This window comes from Loxodonta africana, chromosome 3 (assembly GCF_030014295.1).
Source record: "Loxodonta africana isolate mLoxAfr1 chromosome 3, mLoxAfr1.hap2, whole genome shotgun sequence".
NCBI classification, from domain to species: domain Eukaryota; kingdom Metazoa; phylum Chordata; class Mammalia; order Proboscidea; family Elephantidae; genus Loxodonta; species Loxodonta africana.
Genome location: NC_087344.1, coordinates 66871079 through 66889239, shown reverse-complemented (window position 1 = coordinate 66889239; position 18161 = coordinate 66871079).

Genomic DNA, 18161 nt, shown 5'->3' with positions numbered 1-18161 from the left:
AAAATAGATGGTAGGAAGTCAAGGGCAGGAGCAAAGAGACCAGTTAGGAAGTCATTGCGATAATCTAGATCACATGCTGGTGGTTCAGCCAGGGTGGCGGCAGTGGAGGAGGAGGAGTGGAGAAGGCTGGATGCCAAATATATTTTGAGGATAGGGTCAACAAGATTTGCCAGTAGGTTGGCTGTGGGATGTGAGTGAGAGGATGCAAGAACTCCAAAGTTTTTGGCCTGAGCAAGTAGAAGAATGGAACTGCCATTGAGATGGGGATGACAACAGTCAGAGTGAGTTTGGGGAGGAATATCAGCATTTTATATTGTACCTGTTAAATTTGAGATACCTGTTACACATCAAATGGAAATGTCAAGGAGGCAGTTGGGTGTAAGAGCCTGGAGTTCAGAGGAGAGTTCTGGGCTGAAGATAGAAGGTTTGGAAACGCTGGTGTTGAGATCGTGTTTCAGGATGTGAGAATGGATAAAATCATCCAGAGAGAGAGTGTAAACAGAGAAGAGGGCTGAAGGCTGAGATCTGGAGCATTTCTACATTAAGAGTTGGAGAAAATTAGGACAAACCAGCAAGGAAGGCTGAGGAAGGAAGTAAAAGGAAAACCAGGGAACTGATACTAACTAGAATTTTTGGATTGTCCCTGAGTTTACTGATTTCATTCTCTGCCAAGAAATGTTTACTGAGAACCTACTATGTACCACACGCTGTTCTAGACACTGGGGCTATAGCAATGAACCAGACAAGAGCCTAGCTTTCTCTCTTATAGCTTGTATCCTAGGCAGAATTTTTATATATTTTCTTGCCTAGTCATCCTAACAATCCTAAGAAAGTATACCACCATCTTCAGTTTGCCGTAGTGTAGTGGCTTGCTTGTCGCCTATGATGCTGTAAGCTATACCACTGGTATTTCAAATATCAGCAGGGTCACCCATGATGGACAGGTTTCAGTGGAGCTTCCAGGCTAAGCGTAGGAAGAAAGGCCTGGCAATCTACTGCCAAAAATTAGCCAGTAAAAATCTTATGGATCACAACAGATCATCATCTACCTCACTTGCTTTGGACACATCATCAGAAGGAACCAGTTGCTCGAGGAGGACATCACGTTTGGTGAAGCAGAGGGCCAGCAAAGGCAAGCGAGACTCTCGGTGAGATGGATTGGTACAATAGTTGCAGCAATGGACTCAAACATGCTGGTGGTCATGAGAATGATGCATGACCAGGGGAGTAGTAGGAGACAGTGTTTCATTCTGTTGTATATAATGTCACCATGAGTTGGAGTTGACTCGATGGGAGCCATCTATCTATCTATAGATGGAGAAAGTAAAGCTGGAGGAAGTTAAGTCACTTACCAAATATTACCAGCTGGTAAATGACAGAGTCAGCATTCGATTCCAGTCAATCAGACTCCCGGGCTTACTCTCTAAATCACTGCACAAATTGCCTCATGGGGAATTCTGATGCCCTGCCAGGGCTGAGAACTCCTGCTCTAAGACTTGAGGTATTCTATTAGCTTTCTACTGCTGCATAACAAATTACCCCAAACTTAGTGGCTTAAATCAGCAAACAGCATATCACATAGTTTCTGTGGGTCAGAAACGTAAGAGCAGCTTAGCTGGGCGATGTTGGCTCAGAGTCTCTCCTGAGTTTGCAGTTAGGACTTTGGCAAATATGTGAAGGCTTGCCTGGGGCTGGAGGATCCACTTCCAGGATTGCTTACTTCATGGCTGTTGGCCAGAGACCTCAATTGCCTTGCATGAGAACCTCTCCAGAGGGCTGCTTGAATGTGCTCACAACATGGCAGCAAGCAGGCCTCAGAGCAATGGATCCAAGACAGAGAGAGAGCAAGGAGGAAGACCTAGTCTGGGAGTCACACACCAACACTTCCGTCACATTCTGTTAGAAGTGAGTCACTAAGTCCAGTCCACACTGAAGGGGAGTGCAATTAGGCCCCACCTTCAGAGGAAAAGATTGTCAAAGAATTTTTGGACATATTTTAAAACCACTACAGGAACTCCGATTATTGTTATAATATTCTTATATTACATTTAAGAAACCAAGCAAGTATGCAGAAGAAACAGGCTATCAATCTCTTTTTCCTTCTCTCTTCCCTGTGTCCACTCTTTCCTCTGGCCTGGATTCAAAAGCTCAAAACTTGGAGTAGTGAGGGAAAGGGGATCTGCTCATTGGCGGAGAGTTCATGGTTCTTGGATGTGATAAACACTTTATAAATATTTATGGGAGAAGCCTGGACCTGCTATAATCAGACACATAGGTTCATTCCATGAATGTTTATTTCCTCCCCCACATGTCTGTGTCCTGGTGCTGGGGGACAAAGATGGAAGTGACCCAGCCCCTGCCCCTGCCCCTGGGGGAGATCTCAGGCTGGATGGGAAGGAATTTAATATTAAAAATTTAATATAAAAAATAGAAGAGATGGTATAATGGAGCGATAAGCCTAGGGTGGGGTGGGGAATCATGGTGAAAGCATAGGAGAAGGGGCCAATCAGGTGGTTTCACAGAACAGGTAGCACTTGAACTAAGACTTCAAGGATGAAGAGGGGTAGGTTTGGAAGCTAAGTGTAGAGAGAACATTCTTTCAGGCCAAAAGAACAGCTTGTGCAAAGGCCGAGAAGTGTGAGATAGCCTAGCATGTTTGGGGACTTTCAGAGTTAAAGGGAACCTTGGATATCATTTAGTTGAAACCCCATTAATTAAAAAAAAAAAAAAAAAGTTGCTGTTTTGTCGATTGCGACCCTATAGGACAGAGTAGAACTGCTTCATAGGGTTTCCAAGGAGCACCTGGTGGATTCGAACTGCAGACCTTTTGGTTAGCAGCTGTAGCTCTACAGCACTACACCGCCAGGGTTTCCTGAAACCCCATTACTGCTTGCATATCCTAATAATAATACCCAACATTTTCAGAAAGCTCTTCATCTGCCAAACACTGTGCATAGATTCTGTGATTTGATCCTCACAACAACCCTATAAGGTTGGTACTATTATTATCTCCAGTTAATAAATGGGGAATGGAGACTCAGGTTACATACCTTGTGCAAGGTCGCATAGCTAGTAAGTTGCAAGGCTGGGACCTGAATCAGGATCTTTCCTGATTTTAACCTCTGCATTGTACTACGTCAATATTGGTCATGGAGTTTCAATTTGCACACCTGAAGTGACAGGAAGCCCACTACCTCCCTGGCAAAGACATAGAGGCTGTGGGGTTCTTCATACACATTCCAGTTCTGGAGGAGCCTGCAGCCTAGTTGAAGCAAGAGGTTAAGAGAAAGACAGGTAGTGTTTTGTGTTTCAAGCTAACAAGCATTTATTGACTACCTATCCAATACCTTTCACCCAAAGAGCTCTGGTTGGAGGCAACACTGTCTGTATCCTGTCAGCAGGTCAGCTGGTGGCCGCAGAGGCTACAAGGAGTAACCTCTCTCAGGTAAGAACTCAGGTTGGACCTCCTGAGATGGCCCAGAGGGAAGGGTATGGGTTTCTCTAGACCAGGGTTTCTCAAACTCAGCGCTATTGACATTTTGAGCCAAGTAATTCTTCATTGTGGAGGGCTGTCCTGGGCACTGTAGCATGGTTAGCAGCATCTCTGGCCTCTGTCCACTACCTGCCAGTAACAACCCCCCATACACCAAGTTACGACAACCCAAACTGTCTCCACACATTGCCAAATGCCTCCTGGGGGGCAAAATTGCACCTGTTTGAAAACCACTGTTTGGATTATAAATAAATAAATAAATAAATAACCAAACCCATTACTGTCTAGGCCTGGAACTGGCATGGTGTCACTTCCAGCCATAATCTATTGGTCAAAACAGCCAACAGCCAGCCCAAATTCAAGGAGGGGAATCATTGGCCCTACCTCTTGATAGATTTGTGAAGAATTTGTGGTCATCATTACGGTAATCCTCTATACCATTTAAGTCTCCCATCCCAAGGCAATGCTCTCCATTCCCCCGAGTTCACTGCAATACACATAGCCTCAACTCCTAATCTGTGCCAGGCCCAATACTGGGCACTAGGATAAAATTAGAGCAGTGGGAAAAGAAGATGATTTACAACCACAGCTCTGTCCTAGAGTAGAGGTCCCGAATAGGCCTTTTGATTCCTTTGAATTCTCCAAGGGCACTGGATTTGCAGATGGGTTTGGGAGGGAACCGGGACTGGAAAGAACAGAAAAGGTTTGGCTTTAACAGGTGTGAAGAACTTTAGAGGCCCTGTAGGATAAAATGGTAAGAAAGGTGAGAAAAGGGACTGGCAGAGGGCTTGAGAAACTTCAAGGGGATGAGCTGGATGGTGAAAATTCTCCAGCAGACAAAGAGCTTTTAATGCAGATGTCTAATATTCTTATTCATTCATTGGACAGTTGTCTACCTAGCACCTTCCAGTGCTAGACGCTGTGAACATGAGAACAAATTCAGTCTCTATTTACATTCCAGTGGTGGAAGCAGACAAAATAAATAGAAGTAAAATAATTACAAATTGTGATAAATTCCATGAAGGAAACTCACAAGCTGCTGAGGGAGAACAAAGTAAGGATCAACTTTAGATACTGAAACTGCTATGGATTGAACTGCATCCCCCCAAAAGAAATATGTGTTGTAAATCCTAACCTCTATGCTTGTGGTTATGAATGGGTTGTTTGTTATGTTAAGCAGACAGGATTAGTGCGGAGTGTGTCTTCAGTCAATCTCCTTTGAGATATAAAAGGTATTAAACAAACAAAGGAGAGAAGCTGAAATGGAGAAGAGAGATGCAAGCCACATGAAGATCACCTTGGAGCCAAAGGTCAAAGAGGCAAAGCCCTTCCTCCAGAACAGACAGAGGGAGAATGCCTTCCCCTCGAGCTGGTACCCTGAATTCATGCTTCTAGCCTCCTAAACTGTGAGAAAATAAATTTCTGCTTTTCACAGCCACCCACTTGTGGTACTTCTGTTACGGCGGCAGCGCTAGATAACTAAGATGGAAAACCTCCCCTGACCTCACCAAATCTTCAGAGAAGTCAGTGGCCTGTGGGCGTGGGATCTGTGGAAATCAGAGAAAGAGGCTGAGATCCTAATCTGGTTTAAGGAAGTATGTACCAGAGAAGGAGAAAAATGTTTCTATGAATAGAACTGATTAAATGCAGATAAGAACTCAAATTGTTTGCTGACCACAGGAACCTCAACTCCATCTTCCTACTGCATCCTCGGATTATGCAAATATCTTAGAAGTGCTGTGGGCCTCCACAGAGCATAAGGAAAGGAATAAAATGATCTCTTAAAATCTTAGAGTCAAGGAGCTCCAACACAACCTGGGTTCACAATCCCCACCCTAGAGGAGTCATAATCCGATGAAAGAGGCGTCCAAGCCATGATTAGAGCACATTGGAACCAGAGCTTTAACAGAGGCCTATTGGAGGGACTTAGGAGCACAGCTTTACAACACATAGGGGTGAGAGCTGATAAATCAGCTAGGTGAGTTCAGAGAAGGCTTCACAGAGGAGAGGACAATTGAGCTGGGCCTCAAAGGATGATTAGGAACTCAGCAGGCTTCAGAGAGAGTGAATTAGATGAGGTAAGCCCAGATTGCTCTTATGTGTGTTGTTGTTAAGTGCTGTTGAGTCAACCCTGACTCATATTGACCCTATGTACAAAATAACAAAACACTGCCCGGTCCTGCACCATCCTCACAATCATTGCTATGTTTGTGCCCATTGTTGCAGCCACTGTGTCAATCCATCTTGTTGAGGGTCTCCCTGTTTTTTTCATTGCCCCTCTCTACCTTACCAAGTCCCTTCTCCAGGTACTGGTCCCTCCTGATAACATGTCCAAAGTACCTGAGATGGAAGTCTTGGCAACCTCGCTTCCAAGGAGCACTCTGGTTGTAGACAGACTTGTTCATTCCTCTGGAAGTCCACGGTATATTCAATATTCCTCACCAATGCCATAATTCAAACGCGTCAATTCTTTTTCAGTCTTCCTTATTCATTGTTCAGCTTTCACATGCAAATGAGGCAATTGAAAATACAGCTTAACTTTTGCGCACCTTAGTCCTCAAAGTGACACCTTTGCTTTCCAACGCTTTAAAGAGGTCTTTTGCAGCAGACTTGCCCAGTGCAATACGTCTTTTGATTTCTTGACTGCTGCTTCCGTGGATTTTGATTGCGGATCCAAGCAAAATGAAATCCTTGATAACTTCAATCTTTTCTCCGCTTATCATGATGTTGCTTATTGGTCCAGTTGTGAGGACTTTTGTTTTCTTTATGTTGAGGTGCAATCCATACTGAAGGCTGTGGGCTTTGATCTTCATCTGTAAGTGCTTCAAGTCCTCTTCACTTTCAGTAAGCAAGGTTGGTCATCTACATATCGCAGGTTGTTAGTGAATCTTCCACCAATCATGATGCCCCATTCTTGTTCATATAGTTCAGCTTCTCAGATTATTTGCTGAGCATACGGATTGAATACTTATGGTGAAAGGATACAACCCTGATGCACACTTTTCCTGATTTTAAACCATGCAGTATCCCCTTGTTCTGTTCAAATGACTGCCTCTTGATCTATGTACAGGTTCATCATGAGCACAGTTAAGTGTTCTGGAATGTTATCCATAAATTGCTATGATTCACACAGTTGAATGCGTTTACAGAGTCAATAAAAAAACAGGCAAACATCTTTGTGGTATTCTCTGCTTTCAGCCAAGATCCATCTGCCATCAGCAATGATACATCTCGTTCCACATCCTGTTCTGAATCCGGCTTGAATTTCTGGCAGTTCCCTGTCAGTGTACTGCTGCAAGCATTTTTTAATTATCTTCAACAAATTTTACTTGCGTGTGATATTAATGATATTGTTAGATATTTTCCACATTCTGTTGGATTGCCTTTCTTTGGAATGGGCACAAATATGGATCTCTTCCAGTCAGTTGGCCAGGCGGCTGTCTTCCAAATTTCTTGGCATAGACAAGTGACTGAGCACCTCCAACACTGCATCCATTTGTTGAAACATCTCAATTGGTATTCCGTTAATTCCAGGAGCCTTGTTTTTCACAAATGCCGTCAGTGCAGCTTGGATTTCCTCCTTCAACACTACCAGTTCTTGATCATATGCTAACTCCTAAAATGGTTGAATGTCGACCAATTCTTTTTGGTACGGTGACTCTGTGTATTTCTTCCATCTTCTTTTGATGCTCCCTGCGTTGTTCAATATCTTGCACGTACCAGAACCAAAACCAAACCCATTCCCCTAGAGCCAATTCTGACTCATAACTACCCTATAGGACAGAGTAGAACTGCTCCAATTGGGTTTCCAAGAAATGGCTGGTAGATTTGAACTGCCGACCTTTTGGTTAGCACCCGAGCACTTAACCATTCCACCATTGGGCTCCAGAGAATCCTTCAATATTGCAGCTCGGGACTTGAATTTTTTCTTCATTTCTTTTAGCTTAAGAAATACCAAGTGTATTCTTCCCTTTTGGTTTTCTAATGCCAGATCTTTGCACATGTCATTATAATACTTCACTCTATCTTCTTGAGTTGCCCTTTGAAATCTTCTGTTCATCTCTTTTACTTCCTCATTTCTTCCATTTGCTTTAGCTACTCTACGTTCAAGTGCAAGTTTAAGAGTCTCTTCTGACATTCATTTTGGTCTTTTCTTTCTTTCCTGTCTTTTTAATGACCTTTTGTTTTCTTCATGTATGATGTCCTTGATGTCATTCCACAGCTTGTCCGGTTTTCGGTGATGAGTGTTCAATATGTCAAATCTGTTCTTGAGATGGTCTCTAAATTCAGGTGGGATATACTCAAGGTCATATTTTGTTTCTCCTGTACTTGTTTTAATTTTCTTCAGCTTCAATTTAAACCTGAATATGAGCAACTGATTGTCCCACACTCAGCCCCTGGGCTTGTTCTGACTGATGATATCGAGCTTTTGCATGGTTTCTTTCCACAGACGTAGTTGATTTGATTCTTATGTATTCCATCTGGTGAGGTTCACGTGTATAGTTGCCGTTTGTTGTTGAAAAAAGGTATTTGCAACGAAGATGTCATTGGTCTTACAAAATTCTATCATGTGTTCTCGGCGTCTTTTCTATCACCAAGGCCATATTTTCCAACAACTGACCCCCCTTCTTTGTTTCCAACTTTTGCATTCCAATCACTGGTAATTATCAATGCATCTTGATTACACCTTTGATCAATTTCAGACTGCAGAAGTTGGTAAAAATCTTCAATTTCTTCATCTTTGACATTAGTGTTTGGTGTGTAAATTTGAATAATCATATTAATTGGTATTCCTTGGAGGCATATGGATATTACCACTGACAGCTTTGTACTTCAGGACAGATCTTGAAATGTTCTTTTTGATGATGAATGCAACACCATTCCTCTTCAAGTTCTCATTACTGGCATAGAAGACCATATGATTGCAGACAATCAAAATGGCCAAAACCAGTCCATTTCAGCCCACTTATATCAATCTTATTAGTTCCATTTCATTTTTTACAACTTCCAATTTTCCTAGCTTCATACTTTGTACATTCCAATTTCCGCTCTTATATAGAGAACAAGTAAATGAATAATTTCCTTTATGAGGATCAGCACAAAGGTGATTCCTATGAGGGTGAAGATGTCCCAAATGTCCAGCTTTCCCAAATTGTTGTCCCACTCCATCATCTGTAATATCAACTACTCCGACTCCCCTCAGTACTCTCCCTACTGTGTTTAGATTCTATAATTTGCTGCAACATCTTGCAGAACTCATGGACCATATCAAGGAAATCGCTCATGCAGTTGTGCAGGCTGGTAAGTCCCAAATCCATGGGTCAGACATAGTCTCCTGACTCATGTGACCACAGCGGCTGATGAACCCAAATCATCAGGCCAGACGACAAGCTGGTGGCTCACGAGGCTGTGGAAGCTGGTGAATCCCAGAATCGGCTGGTCAGATAGCAGTCTGCTGGCCCAAGGCCCAAGAACCAGAGGTGAGACTATGACAAACTGGACTCAGAATACAGATTCAGAGAGAAAGAGCCCCACTAGAGCACCCACATATATACATTGGATGCAGGCCACACCCCAGGGAAGGGCATGACTTGAGTAATGGCGGGACTTGAGTCACACCCCCTTGCAAGGCTGTGACTCAAGATACACATATAAAAAATCCATTGCCTTTGAGTTGATTCCAGCTCATAGTGACCCTATAGGACAGAGTAGAACTGCCTCCTAGGATTTACAACACATAAAATGGAGAATAATTAGAATAATTATATCAGATCACAAAATGGAGGACAGCCACACAATACTGGGAATCAGGCCTAGCCAAGCCAACACACAACACCAACTACCACATCTCATTAGGGTTCCATACACTTTATTTGCATGGTCCCATCCAATCATTGTGTGGGAATCGCAAAGACTATGGCTAGTAGGGCCATATGAAGAAATTCACTGCACTGTACCAACAATAAAAAAAAGTTGTCATTGAGTTGATCCTTTCTCATGGTGACACCATTTGTATCAAAGTAGAACTGGGCTCCAAAGAGTTTTCAATGGGTGGTTTTTTAAAATTAGATAGCCAGGTCTTTCTTACAAGGTACCTCTGTGTAGACTCAAACCTTTAACTTCTCTGTTAGCATTTGGAATAATAAGGCTATATTAACCATTTACACCAGACAGGAATTCCGGAGAGCAACGACGCAGAAGCTTAAAGAACAGGGTAGTATGTGTCTTTCTCATGTAACAGTCCCTCTGTGAATAGTCCAGTTCTTCTCCTTGTGGCTATTCAGAGACACAGGCTCTTTCCATGTCGTGGCTCTGCCATTCTCTAGGACGTTGTCATCATGTGGAAGCTGGGTCACTGCCCCATCTGGAGTCCAGCTGGCAGGAAGGGGAAAGAGAACGTGGAATGATGAAGCAAAACAAACTTATTACTCTGTTAGGAATAGAACGCAAGTGACTTTTATTGAAGAATAGGGCAACTGCGGTTAGGCGGCACGAAGTGAAAGTACTGAGTGCTCTGAAGTAGAGAAATGGGAAAGACTTTTTGTACATGAAAGGTTTAAGGAAAAAGTAACCACTAGTCCTATCAGTTAATCTAAAGACTCCCTGGGGCCAGCCTGTACAAGCATTTTGCTACAGGGGACAGCTCAAAAAGTATTTTTGTCATAAACTTCCTGGAACTTTCTGATTATAACCTTAACCACAGACTTTCTGAGAACAGCCACAATTTTGTCCCCTCCCCTCGTCCCTGCAGAGATAGCACAGATTAACCTGTTACTGTGAGCTCAGCCCAAACGCCTCTTGTTTGAGGATCTGCTAACACAGGAAGAGGCATACTAGTCCCAAGTCCTACAGCTGGAAGCAAACACATCACTTTCATTTACATTCTATTGTTGAGAACAGAATCACATGACCACATCTAGTTACAAAGGGGGCTAGCAAATATAGTCTAGCTGGCAGCCATGTGCTCTGCTGTAATTCTCTGACTATGGAAGAATATGACCACTATTGGTCTCCGTCACAAAGAGGAAAAGGCTTTCCAGAAGTTCAAATTAGTGTATACAAACACATGTAGCTATGAGAGACCCTGGGGACTGAGCAGTGTGTTTCAGGTGCAGTGGGGACATAAGAACACCAGAAGAGTGTGAGATCACGATGAAAGGCTTTAAATTCTATGGATTGAATTGTGTCTTTAAAAAAGTTATGTAGAAGTTCTAACCCTGTACCTGTAAATATGACGCTATTTGGAAATAGGGAGCCTCTGGTAGCATAGTGGTTAAGTGCTACGGCTGCTGACCAAAAGGTTGGCAGTTCGAATCCACCAGCCGCTCCTTGGAAACTCTACGGGGCAGTTCTTCTCTGTCCTATAGGGTTGCTATGAGTCGGAATGGACTCGATGGCAGTGGGTTTGGGTTTGGGTTTGGGTTTGGAAATAGGGCTTCTCTTTTGTTATGTTAATGAGGTCATTACTGGAATAAGGTGGATCCTAAACCCAATCTCTTGTAAAAAGAGCAGAACAGACACAGGGGGAGATAGATGTCCTGTGAAGATACATCTACAGGTAGCCATGGAATGACAAGAAATGCCCAGGACCCAGAAACAGAGTGAGAGCCTAGCTCTGCTGAAGCCCTGAATTCAGACTTCTAGCCTCCAAAATAATAAATTCCTGTTCTTTAAAGCTACCTACTTGTGTTTTTTTTTTTTTTTTTTTGCTACAGCTAGTCATATCAGTTAGATATGATAACTAAGAGAAATGTCAAGTAAAAAAAGTAAAGAGTCCTGTATCTCCATCTCCCTCCGCTTCTCTTCTTTTCTCTTTCTCTCTTTCAGCAAATATACTCTAAAAAAAAAACTCTAGGCACTGGATAAAGTCATGGTGAGACTAGGTGAACAAGACAGATAAGACACCAGACCTAATGTAGCTCTTGGTTTCTTCCTGTCTCCTTCGGTCCTGTCTCTGAAGATGGCTTCTCACAAGGGCATTTGGGATTTAACGGAAAGAATGTGTTGTTTAAAGTCAGAGAAATTTTAAGGTTCAGATTTTGACTCCATCACTTACTTAACCTTGCCAGGTGTCAATTTCATCATCTATAAAATGGGCGTCATAATAGTCCCTTTAATTGTCATGTGTAGTTATGAGAATTAAATAGGACCACACAGGTGAAAGCTTCAATCATTTCTAGCACATAATGGGCACTTGGCCAGGGTTAGATCCCTCCTAACCCCATTTCCTCTGGATTTGAGTGCCTTCAGGGTCTATTTGGAGTCCTGACTACCCGCTCCTCTCCATTTCCAAGGTCTCTGCCATTGTACCAGCCCTTACAACTCCATGCCTGTCCCTCTCCTTTTCATCCCTCTGGCCTGCGTTCCCATCTCGCCCATTCCACATGCCCGTGCTTGGGTTGTAAATCAAATAAGACACAGTATGAGGCTGACTCAGCTCCTTATTGGAGAGACAGGAAGGACTGACATCCAGGCCTCATCCTGGCATTCAAGGCTCTATCCAGACTGGCTTCACCAACTTTCCAACCTCAGGAGCGAAGTAACAGAAAACCCAACTCCCAGAAGTGGCAGTACAAAGTTATTGGCTCCATAGCTGAATAAGGAATAGGCCCGGCCGCAGGATTTCAAGTGATTCTCTTCGTCTCCCAGTGACAAGTCCTCTGGATTGGCTTGCTCTCAGATAGGCCCTCATGGGAATGAGACGCTACATCTTATCAGTCCTTCCAAGCTCTCAAAACTTACTCTGATTGGACCAGTGTGGGTCATGTGCTCACGAGCGAACCGATCACCACAGCCAAGAAAATGTGATGAGATGATTGGCCAAGCTAGGTTATGTGCTTGCTCCATTCCTGATGCTGAAGATGTACTCCCATTCCTACCACAATGTCTGAGTTGGATGGGAAAGGGTGAATGCTGGGGAGGCAACCAACCAATGACGATTATGATGCAAACTCTCTAGTTTCCACCAACATTATGGTCCCTTCCTCCTTCTCCAAACCACTCAAGTCTATTCCTGCCTCCTGGCCTTGGCCTATAGCCTTCCATGGCCAGAAAGACTCTTTTCCTCATTTTCTGAGACGCAGATTAAATTGCACTCTCCCCACGGACTTTTCCAGATTGGTTCACAAAGATTTGCTGAGCTCTCTCCCTCTCTGGAGGACCTGTGGGCACAGGTAAGAAATGGATATAATCTCTGCCCTTAATGAACTCACATTTCAGCAGAACAATATTAGAAAAATATTAGAAGCTACTGTTTATTGAGGATCTGCTATGTGTCAGACACTATTATGCTGTCTTAGTTATCAGTGCTGCTGTAACAGAAATACCACAAGTGGATGGCTTTTATTTAACTTCTCAGTTTAGGAAATTTATTTTCTCATAGCTTAGGAGGCTAGATGTCCAAATTCAGGGTGCTGGCTCTCGGGAAAGGCTTTCTGTCTCTGTTGGCTCTAAAGGAAGGTCCTTCTCTCTTCAATTTCTGCTTCCTGGTTCCTTGGAGATCTCTACGTGTCTTGGCATCTGTCTTACCCCATTTGTCCTCTGTTCATTTGTTTAATCTTTTTATATCTCAAAAAGAGATTGGTTCAAAATATACCCTACACTAACCCTGCCTCATTAAGATAAAAAAGACAACCTATTTCCAAATGGGATTATAACCACAGGCATAGAGGTTAGGATTTACAACACAGATTTTTGGAGGACACGATTCAATCCATAACATACACCCTGTAACACATTACCTCATTTAATTTATACACACACATAAATGGTACCTAATGTGCACACCCCCTGTCTCCTCAGGCAGTGAGTTTTGGGAAAATCCACCAGCCCTTGATCATCATTTCAGCCTCATCTCCTGCAGCTCTCACTCTCGTTTGCATGCACCACACTGACTTTCTTTCAGTTCCTTGAATATACCATACTCCCTTGCACCCCAGGGCCTTTGTACATGCAGGTTCTGTCTAAAATGCTCTTTCCTCTATTTTGTCTAATCTATTCATCCTTCAGATCTCAAATCAAACACTCCTCTGAGAGGAATGACCAGGCCAGGGTCCCTGATTAGAAGTTTTCAGAGCACCCTGCCCTTCTTTGTAGAACTACTCACAATTATAATTATATATTCATTTGTGTTTCAAGTCTGTTATTAGTTTCCCCCATCAGGTGGTGAGTTCCCGTAAGGGCAAAATCAGGGTCTTTTCTGCTCACCAAATAGTTTTACTTAGCACATAACAAGAACTCAGCAAATACTTCTTTAATGAATAAGCTGTATGTCCACATACCCATCCTCCAACCCTTGAGAGGGAGGAGCTTAGCTAATATCTGTTAATAATGTCACAACCCAGAATCTATGGCGTCTCTAGGAGGTACAAATGTTTACACAACCAAAAACATCCCCTAAAGTCATCATCTAGCTTAACTAGTAAAAAAGGTCTGCCTTGAGCATTATGCTCTTTTAAGAACTATTTATATGGCATCAAATTGACAATAACAACGCAAAAGATTAGAAAGGACTTTAGGGGGCAGTGAGTTGATGTTAATGGGGGAGGAACAATTCAGAAAGGAGGGTGAGAATGGTTGCACAACTTGAAGAATGTAATCAATGTCACTAAATTGGACATTTGGAAACCGTTGAACTGATGTATGTTTTGTTGTGTGCATTCTCAACAACAACAAATAAATAAAATTTAGGAAAAAATGATTATGTGCTTGCTACTAGTTAAAAGATTGACAGTTTGGACCCACCCAGAGATATCTCAGAAGAAAGGCTTGGCGAGTTGCTTCTGAACAATCACAGCCTTGAAAACCCTACAGATTAAAGTTCTACTCTGCACGCGAGGGGTCACCATGAGTAAGAATCAACTCAACAGCAACTGGTTTGTTTTTTTTTTTAACCTAGAATGTGTCAAAATAACACTTAATTTGAAGTCGAATAGTACTGGCACTAAGTTCAATAGTTGTTATGAAAGAAAAATAATGAATGATGTAGACTTTGGTAGGCAGTGAGGAGATGCAGACAGACCTGGCTTTGGGGTTCAGTTTTTGCAAGGATTTAGGCCAAATGAGAGGGGTCTAAGGGAAAGAGTTCAAGACGGTCCTCACTTCTGACACCCAACTGTAAGTTCAAGGCATTCCCAAAACCACCGTCAGGTTTGATAATTCCCTATAAGAAATCTCAGAACTCACTGAAAGCTGTTATGCTCATGGTTAAAGTTTGTTACAGGGAAAGGTTAGAGATTGAAATTAGTCAAGGGAAGAAGCAAATAGGGAAGAGCCCGGGGGAAGTACCAAACGCAGAGCTTCTGCTGTCCTCTCACCATGGAGTCAGGACGCGTTACTCATTACTCGTCAGTATCGATGTGTGATGATGTTGTTATCGTTGTTGTTGTTAGTTGCTGTCAAGTTGGCTCTGACTCATGATGATCTTATATATAACAGAAATGAAATGCTGTCTGGTCATTCACCATCTTCGTGATCGTTGGTATGTTTGAGTCCATTGTCGCAGCAATTGTGTCAATCAATCTCAATGAGGGTTTTCCTTGTTCCTTTCCCAAATATGATATCCTTTTCTAGCAATTTATTTTTAAATGACATCTTCCCCAATTTTAAATAATCACTCTTCCTCCCCATGGCTCCCAAATCTCCAACAAAATGTGCCCATCCCATGGATGCTGGTGTGTGTTTGGGACAGGGTGCGGAGAAGAAACTGAAGGAGACGATGGATTGAGCTACCACAGAAGAAACAGCCCAGAGGTAGGGATGACCACAAGAAAGTGAGTTCTCAGAAGATTTGAGTAGGGTTTTGGACTTCTAAATAACATGGGGAAACCCTGGTGGCGTAGTAGGTAAGTACTACGGCTGCTAACCAAAAGGTCAGCAGTTCAAATCCACCAGGGCTCCTTGGAAACTCTATGGGGCAGTTCTACTCTGTTCTATAGGGTTGCTATGAGTCGGAATTGACTTGACAGCAAAGGGCTTGTTTTTTTTGTTTGTTTGTTTGTTTACATAACATGGAGTGGGGCTTTGAAGTGAATAGATTGGCTATCTAGCATCCCTGTATTTCCCTTCACCTTTCCATATGGTTTAGGTGGGGGCAGAGCCTCATGACCTCCCCTTTGCTTCCTGGATGGGGATGTGAGCCACACTTGGCCAATTAGAGTTCAGAGAATTTTGTTCAGGGATAAGCACATGACCTAAGCTGAGCCAATCAGATTCCCCCCAAGGTTTTTTTTAAGTTGGAGCCATTGGAATGTATGCTGTCTCCAAGGATTGAGAACTGAAAAGTCAATGAAAGCCTAGAGGTGTTTGTAACCATCTTGCCTGGCTGCATGGAAAAGAGAATTGAGAGGTAATGAGAGAGATCCAAAAAAAACCCCAAACCAAACCTGTTGCTGTCAAGTCGATTTTGACTCATAGCAACCCTAAAGGACGGAGTAGAACTGCCTCATTGAGCTTCCAAGGAACGCCTGGTGAATTGGAACTGCAGATATTTTGGTTAGCAGCAATAGTTCTTAACAACTATGCCACCAGCATTTCCAATAAGAGAGAGAGAGCCCTGAAAATCTCTCTTGAACCCTTGGACCCATCCATACTTAATGCTAGTATACTCCTAGACTTTGTCAGTAAACCCTCCTCCTCTCTTTTGTGTGTGTGTGAGGGGGGGTGAGTTTGTAGTAAGTTTCTGCTACTTGCCACTGATAGGATCCTAGTTAATACAATAGTTAAAAAGAAAAATCTGATCTAGATCTTAAGTGGGCAGGAGACCAAGTCAAATTATAAGAGGTTTAGCATAGAACCTGGCACATAATTATGATCACTGTCCAGTCTAGATTAGTTCCCTTGTTTTTTTTGCTCATGTAGTTCCCTATGCGTTCCCACCAAGGCACATATCACAATTTTAATTGATTTAATTCTTGTCATCAATTGTTCATTGTCTTCCATCTATACTGTAAGCTTGGTATGTGTGGGAGCTGTAACTTGTTCACTGCAAAGTAGGTGATCAATGAATGTTTTTCAATAAATGAATGAGTAAATGAATAATTAGGCAGTAGTTATATGGTGGTAAAGAACATGGGCTTTGGGGTCAGAAAGACTTCCAAAGTGCTAAATCAGACTCCAGGTTTAAGTCTTGGTTCTGCCACTTACTACCTGTGTGAATTTGGGCATGACACATAAGCTCTGCTGAACCTCATTTTTCTCAGCTGTTAAAAAAAAGGACTAAGGCCCACCTGACCCAAGCAATGGCATTTTCAACCACGTCATATGCATGTGAAAGCCGGACAACGAATAAAGAAGACTGAAGAACTGATGCCTCTGAATTATTGTGCTGGTGAAGAATATTACATATGCCATGGACTGCCAGAAGACGAAATAAATCTGTCTTGGAGGAAGTGCCAACAGAATGCTCATTAGATGCAAAGATGGTGAGGCTTTATCTCACATACTTTGGACATGTTGTCAGTAGGGACCAGTCCCTGGACATCATGCTTGGTAAAGTAGAGGGTCATAGAAAAAGAGGAAGACCCTCAGTGAGATGGATTGACACAGTGGCTGCAATAATGGGCTCAAACATAACAACAAGTGTGAGGATGGTGCCGGCCTGGGCAGCGTTTGGTTCTGTTGTGCATAGGGTTGCTACGAGTCGGAACGGACTCGAGGGCACGTAATGACAACATCACCTATTTTATGGGATTGTTGTGTGGAATAAACTAAAATATGTGCGTACCATGGTTTCAGGGGACATCTAAGTCAATTGGCATAATAAAATCTATTTAGAAAACATTCTACATCTCACTTTGGAGAGTGGCATCTGGGGCCTTAAGTATTAGCAAGCAGCCACCTAAGATGCATCAATTGGTCTCAACCCACCTGGACCAAAGGAGAATGAAGAACACCAAAGATACAAGGTAATTATGAGCTCAAGAGACAGAAAGGGCCATATGAACCAGAGACTACATCATCCTGAGACCAGAAGAACTAGATGGTGCCTAGCTACAACCGATGACTGCCCTGACAGGGAACACAACAGAGAACCCCTGAGGGAACAGGAGAACATTGGGAAGCAGACCTCAAATTCTTGTAAAAGACCAAGCTTAATGGTTTGACTGAGACAAGATGGCACTGGGTTCTGGGTAGAAGGACCCTGGAGGTCATAGTCCCCAGGCCTTCTGTTAGCTCAAGATAGGAACCATTTCCAAAGCCAACTCTTCAGACAGGGATTGGACGGGACTGTGGGATGGAAAATGATACTGGTGAAGAGTGAGCTTCTTGGATCGAGTAGACACATGAGACTATGTGAGCAATTGCTGTCTGGAGGGGAGATGAGAGGGCAGAAGGGGCCAGAAGCTGGCCCAATGGACGCGAAAATAGAGAGTGGAGGGAAGCAGTGTGCTGTCTTATTAGGGGGAGAGCAACTAGGAGCATATAGCAAGGTGTATATAAATTTTTGTATGAGAGACTGACTTGATTTGTAAACTTTCACTTAAAGCGCAATAAAAATTAAAAACAAAATGAAAGTATGTGTGTAAAGCTATTAGTATAGTTCTCCCTAGTAAGTACAAAATAAATGTTAGTTAAGGGGATAAGGAGCCATGATAGTGCACTAGTTTAGCACTCAGCTGCTAACTGCAAGGTTGGCTATTCAAAGCCACCAGCAGCTCCGTGGAGGAAA